Below are 7,162 nucleotides of genomic sequence, written 5' to 3'. Positions count from 1 at the left end.
TTACGTTATTTGTATGCAGCTCGTAAGGGTCATTTCAAGGTCATGCCGTCTATGCCACATAATACATCTTTTCATACCATAAAAATTATGTCTAAGACATTTTGTCGAAAAATGAATAGTTTCGGAAATAATTGTTTGCTTCCATACTTTTTCCCCACCCTGTATATACGGCTTATTCCACGTACGCTGGAAGACAGTAGCGAGATAGATTATATTTTATAATCTCTATATATTTTAAATAATAAATGTAGACGTTTCGGTCTATATTAGACCTTTATCAATACAACGTAAAATTATCTGTTCATAATGATACATCAAAAGTTATGACTAAATTACATTAATAGGTGCTTATCTTGATCTAGGTAGAAATTATTTTAACGTAAACCGCAATAAAATGTTGTTCCCCTTTCATGTTGTACAATACTTGATTATTTCCATATTGATGTTGATTGTGTTACTTTGACGTATATCTTTGCGAGAAAAATATGCTTATCCAGTGATGGAATTGCAGGATCCACTTTCTCTTTGAATTCACATTAAACGACATTATTGCCAGATACTATCAATTCAAGAAAAATTAAAAAATAAAAACACTCAAAATGTTATCAATCTAAATTATAACAGTTTTGATAGTCATTAATGTTATACCTTCGTCAAAATTGAATCATTAATTACACAATGCACATTCAACCGCAAACGGATTATATCAATTTAATAATAACTCTGTGAGATCTTTATACATCGAGCGACTACCCGTACTGATATCGAAGTGACATATCATAGTATTTATATTCTGATTCTAAACACATGTGTTTATCTGAGTCGAACTGTCGTTATTATCCCTGACCTTCTTCAAATTTAAAAGAGCAACGTATGATTCTGGAAACTTAACTGTGTCAGTCTGTTTATTGAGTCAACATATTTGTTTCTTTATATGTATCATTTCGGAAGTTAATCTTCTGTAATAGGAACATTCTCTATCAAGAATTTGAAAATTATCCCAATTTAAACTGTGATTATGTTGATAATGATGTTCGTACAAAACGGAGCACACATTACGTTTTTTGAAATCACTCTGATGCTCTTTAATTCTAGTGTGTAATTTCCGTTTTGTCTGGCCGACGTATGAGGCTTCACAATCAGAACACTGAATTTTATAAACTAAATTCATATTCTCCACTATCTTTAGTTTGTCTTTACCAAGAGTAATAATAGATTTTAAATTGTTTATTGGTTTGTAAGAAATTTTACAATTAATTGTATTTGCAATAGTTTTAAATTTCTCCGATACATTCTGAATGTATGGAATTGTAAAGTAATTGTTGTAACTATTATTAACGCTATCTTGAAGCAAACCATTAATATACAAATTTTTTCTTTCAGAAAGTTTTTTAATTCGTGAATTGATAGTAGAAAATATTTTATTCAGTGGATATCCATTAATTAGTAATATGTTAACCAATTCTTCTATGTTCTGTTTGTGATATTGTGGATGTGATAAAAAAAGTATTCTGTCAAACAATCCAACAATTTGTTCATCCAATAATTTAAGTCATCCAATACAACACCCATTTTGTGTTGTATTGGATGACTTAAATTATAATTTAAAAATCGACCTGAATACGTTGGTTTTCTATAGTTATTAAATGATAAAATCCCATCTTTATTTGAGACAATGACGTCAAGAAAATTAACAGACTCATCCGTTCCTCTATCTACAGAAAATTGTATTCTATCGTGGTAGCTATTAAAAGATTTCAGTACATTATCAATTTCGTCAAATGGTAATGCTATTAAGATATCATCAACATATCTAAAATATATAGGAACTTGAATATTTAAACCAGATAGTATCTCCTTTTCTAAGTCATGTACAACAATATCTGCTAAAACTGGAGAGAGAGGCGAGCCCATTGGTAATCCAAAAATTTGCTTATAAAATTGATCGTTAAATACGAAATACGTAGAGTTCATAATTAATGAAATGGCAGTTATAAATTCTTTCATTGGAATATCAGTGGTCTCGGAAATATATACTCACCTATTCTTTAGACTGTTGATTACTAAATTTTTTGGAATGTTCGTATACATGGATATAATGTCAAACGATAAAATTTTATAATTGGATTCTAAAGATCTACCATTTAATCTGTTAACCAATTCGAAACTGTTTTTTATAAAACCAAACTGTTCTTTACAACTTTTATCTATAATATTTTTTAGAAAAGAAGCTAAATTATATAGGGAGCTATTTATACTACTAATTATAAATCTTAAAGGATTACCAATTTTATGTATTTTGGGCATGCCATAGCATCTAGACACATTACTATCCGTTACATTTAGTTTTTTATAAATATCTGGTTCAATATATTCATTAGCTTTCCAACGACTCAACAGTGTGTGTACTTGCTTAGTCAAAATATTATTAGGATCCTTATTAATTTTCATATATGTGTCCTTTTCGTTCAATAACTCGAGCATTTTTTTATTATATTCCGTTTTTTCCATCACTACAGTGGAGTTCCCTTTATCAGCTTTAGTAATTAATAATTCTTTATGTTCTTTCAAAAATTTTTAGTTTTTTTAAAATTTCGTTTTAAAATGGATATATTATCATTATGATTTACAAAGGAGTTATAAGAAATTTTCTTTAAAATTTCAATTGAATCATTTCTTACTTTATTTTTTGTTGTATTATCCAGTTTGTGTATGTTGTATTCAATTTGTTTTATAAATTCAGTAATAATTTTATCATTATTAATTTTGCTATGTGGCATGTTAAATTTTTGACCTAATTGCAGAATCATTTGTACATTAGTTGGGATCTCTACTTTACTTACAATTAGATTAATTAACCAATCTTTATTAATATTTTGTAATGAAAATGTTTCATCAAAATCTGAAGGGTTAACTTTAACATTAAAAACACAATTATTATTTGAACAATTATTGTTATTAAGCACATTTATAATGTTGTTGTTTGAATTAGAACCATTCGTAATATCTTTATTTTGAATAGATATATTTTCTATTTTAGATGGAAAGAATTCTGAGTTAGTGTTTTTTGAGAAAGACCACTGTAGTGTGAAATCAATGCTTTTAATATTATTTTTCTTAATTGATTTAGAAGATTTTCTTAGTTTATCTATTTTTTTATTAATTTTAACATTTTCAGAGAGCCAAAAATTATGACTAATATTATTTTGTTTAATAAAAAAATCTTCAGTTATATGGTTAGGAAATATGTTAATAATTTTTCTTTGAACTTTAAATAAACAATTTAAAGTTAAGAAGTTAAATTTGAAGAAGGTCAGGGATAATAACGACAGATCGACTCAGATAAGCACGTCTCTGTGAAGTTAGCACCTCAACTTCAAAAATCGGAAATTTTAATAACAGTACTGCACCCCGAATAGTTCTACAGTTCCTGATAGGTTTTATTAATAGTACCGTTGATTTAGGCCAAAAGATTTAAAAAAAAAAAATGCGATGCTAACTTCGCGTGGCACCGCAAGATTCATAAAAGTCGATTTTTTTTACGTAATCTTACAGTACTCGAAGAGTACTAGAGTTCTCGATAGATTAAAACAAGAGTACCGGTCAGTAAATATTTTTAAATAAATTTTTAAGAAAGAGCGGGCACCTCGAGTTTTAAAAAATTAATTTTTTTTTGCGCCGTTTTTTAGTACTCAAAGAGTTCTATAGTTCCTGATAAGTTTTAGTGATACCACCGGCCATTTTAATATGTTTAAACAATTTTTTAATCCCAGCGCTGCACCGCACGTCACACACACACACAAGAGTAAAGTACCTCTAGCGCTGAGAATAAAAAATCGTTTAAACTTATTAAAAGAGGAGTACTCGGGTCGAAATCTACATAAGTCTTCGGTACTATCGTAGTACTGTCGGATAAAGCCGAAAAGTCGGCCAGTACTGGCTGGTTAGAGGTACTTTACTCTTGACGTGCGGTGCAGCGCTGAGAATAAAAAATCGTTTAATCATAGCGCCAAGTGTTTTTACATGAAAAATTTTTCTATTTAAATTAAATATTTTCATTTCATACGGTTAACTCTTTAATTTTTGTAATAACACTTAAATTGAGCAAGGTAACGCAACTTTGTGATAACGTTTTGTATATTATTTTGAAAGAGAATTAAATAACCACTACTTTAATTGGAAGAGAAAATGTCTTTGTATGTGTATGAATTGTGATATAATAATTTTATTTAAGAGGAATTTAAACCATTTGGATTGGAATAGAAAGATCTTTCAATAAGATATACGTACACTTAGGTTTTATTGTATAAAAATTAAAAATAGTATTATTTGGATTAAGTAAATAAAGAAATGGGATTTGGCGCCAGTTCTTGATATACCAAACCCTTTATAGGAATGATGCATATCATTAAAGTCAATATTATTTATTTAATTTGGTATCCGAATTACATGGAATTTAACTTGGTGCCAATTGTTGATATCAAATCTTTTTTACGATCGATACATAAAATTTTGAGGAATTTAACTTGGCGCCAATTTTGTTGATATCAAATCTTATATATGAATAATACATAACAATAGAGTTAAGTAATATTATATACAAAGAACCAGTTTCACCAACCAGATTAAGCCGAATCAATCATAAGTGTCAACCATAAGTGGTCAATTCCACTAAACAGCAAACACGATTAGTCAGTTCCATAGCGAATTAGGTAATTGGCATTGGTGAAACCGGCCCAAATAATTTTTATGAAATGCACGCACGCTTAGCGCTTTTTTACCTTTTTTTAAAAAAGTAAGCTTGTATAAATAACAAGAAACTGTATCATTTGTTAATAATTACGGTAATATGAATAATAATTACAGTAATATGAATATAACCAACAGCAAGTCTGTATATCGTTATTATTATCTTCGTGATATACTTCAATCTCTGCGTTCCTACTTAATTAACTGTGATGAAAATAATAATCTTCTGCCTATAACTAATTCCAAAGTGGTCCAGCTTTCAAAAATAAAGTTTTTAGTAGTCTAGTCAGTTTAGGTAAAGTCGACGAGTCCAACCATTTTCAATAATACCTGAAAATGAATTTCGTAAATCATACATAATAATAATTAGATAATTTGCGGAAGGAATGAAATATAATATTACTTGTGTTTATTACGTATAATATGCAATAACTTCTGGCAGACTTGGGAAATGTTCGTTGCAGATAAACAGAACTATACGTGAATGAGAGAGAGAGAGAGAGAAAATATGACAAAGTTCCAAATTTTATTCCAAACATCTTTTCGTTAATTCCATTTGCGACCACAAGAAAACCTCGACAAGAAATGCATTATAAAACGTATCTTTAAATTATAAGTTACATAATAATTATATATACTACATTTATAGTTATTACTTTCATCACAGTTGAGTAGGAACGCAGAGATAGAAGTATATCACGACAATGAGATAAGAGGTTTGTTCGCGTCGCTTGCTCCAACATGCTCCTACTTCCTCTAACCGTAGCTCCTACTCACTCTAACGAGAGCGTTGAGTAAATAGGAGGAAGTAGGAGCATGTTGGAGCATGCGACGCGAACAAACTTAAGATTAAGAACGATACAGACTTGTTGTTGGCTATACTGCTATAATTCAATCAATCGTGGATTAAATATGCAATAACTTGTGGCAGACTTGGGAAATGTTCGTTGCAGATAAACAGAACCATACGTGAACGAATTTGACAAAGTTCCAAATTTTGAATAATACCTAAAAATGAATTTCATAAAAAAGGCCTCATACATAATAATAATTAGATAGTAATATTACTTATAATACTTCAGAATGGATATGCAATAGCTCCTGACAAACGGAGGCATAATCGATCGTGTACCTGTACAAAGTTTCCTGTAGTTAACAAAAAAATAGAGGTAAATAAATTAGCTAAACATTCCAGAACATTAATTCTCTATTTTACATTAGTACTTTTGGATTGTAACATTGTTATTAATTGTGCCACACAGGTCTACCTTCATCATTTTATGTAACCTACAATATACATACCCCAAAAATTAGGTAATATTTTATGACTATCTTTCGCCAACGGCGCGCGCGCGCGCGCGCGCGTACTATTATAATTTTGTACAAGCACATCTATCAAGAATGATAGAGAATCTTGTTTCATACGTGGATCGATATGTGTCACTGCATAGCTCAGAGTTTGTATCACAGTTGAAAAATTCTGGAAATACATTAAAAGTTACATAATAATGTACGTACAAGATCGAATTATAACGCACTAAACAATTAGATTTATGCAAGACATCAACATTCGGTAATTGTTGAATTTAGCCTCTTCACTTCTTCGAGGTTGATAAAATAAAATAGATTCATTCAGCGTATTTTTGCGCTACATAAAAAATGTCTTGCTTTGCCCCGCGAACCGAGTTATTAATTGTTATTGTTATTAATTAAAGTTGATAGATATCCAGATTAGGAAATATGTTGCATCGATGGCATAGATTAAACAAATTTTATGCTTTACAGACAAATATTTAACCAAGACAAATACTCTGCTGTAAAAATAACAAATACTCTGCTGTACAAATAAAAGCAAAGAATGTGATTTTAATGCAGAGAATTTGTGTAATTGAAGCAGAAAATAATCTATTCTAATTTCAATTACATGTTCTCATGTCCTTCTATGCCATCGATATGACGGATTTCCTAACCTGAATAGTGATCGACTTTAACGATTAATATATCTCGGTCCACGAGGTAAAGCGATACATTTTTTTTTTGCCAGGTTCGTTGATTTCGTGCAAAAATGTGTCGAGCAAGTCTAATTTGTGTATACATATAGAAGCAGAAAATCACTTACATGTTCCTCTATGCCAACGATGTGACAGATTTTCTAACCTAATCATCAGCCACAGAAAACAGACATATGTGTGATGTGACCATGCACATTGACAGCGCCACATTTGCCTCTTGCGCCAAAAATTCCAAAAGGACATTACCCCCACCACTTCGTAGCGGCGACTACGACGACGTCGACGACAATGGCGTTTCTTAATATAAAAAGTTTCAGATTCGTATATTTTGCGTCGCAACGTCGCAACATCTCCGCTCGTAGAGCACGTAGAGAAAAAATAAAAACACTTTCATTATATAT

The sequence above is a fragment of the Trachymyrmex cornetzi genome, unplaced genomic scaffold (assembly GCF_001594075.2).
Source record: "Trachymyrmex cornetzi isolate Tcor2-1 unplaced genomic scaffold, Tcor1.1 scaffold459, whole genome shotgun sequence".
NCBI classification, from domain to species: Eukaryota; Metazoa; Arthropoda; class Insecta; order Hymenoptera; family Formicidae; genus Trachymyrmex; species Trachymyrmex cornetzi.
The sequence above is the reverse complement of the archived record's forward strand: the minus strand, read 5'-3'. Positions refer to the sequence as shown.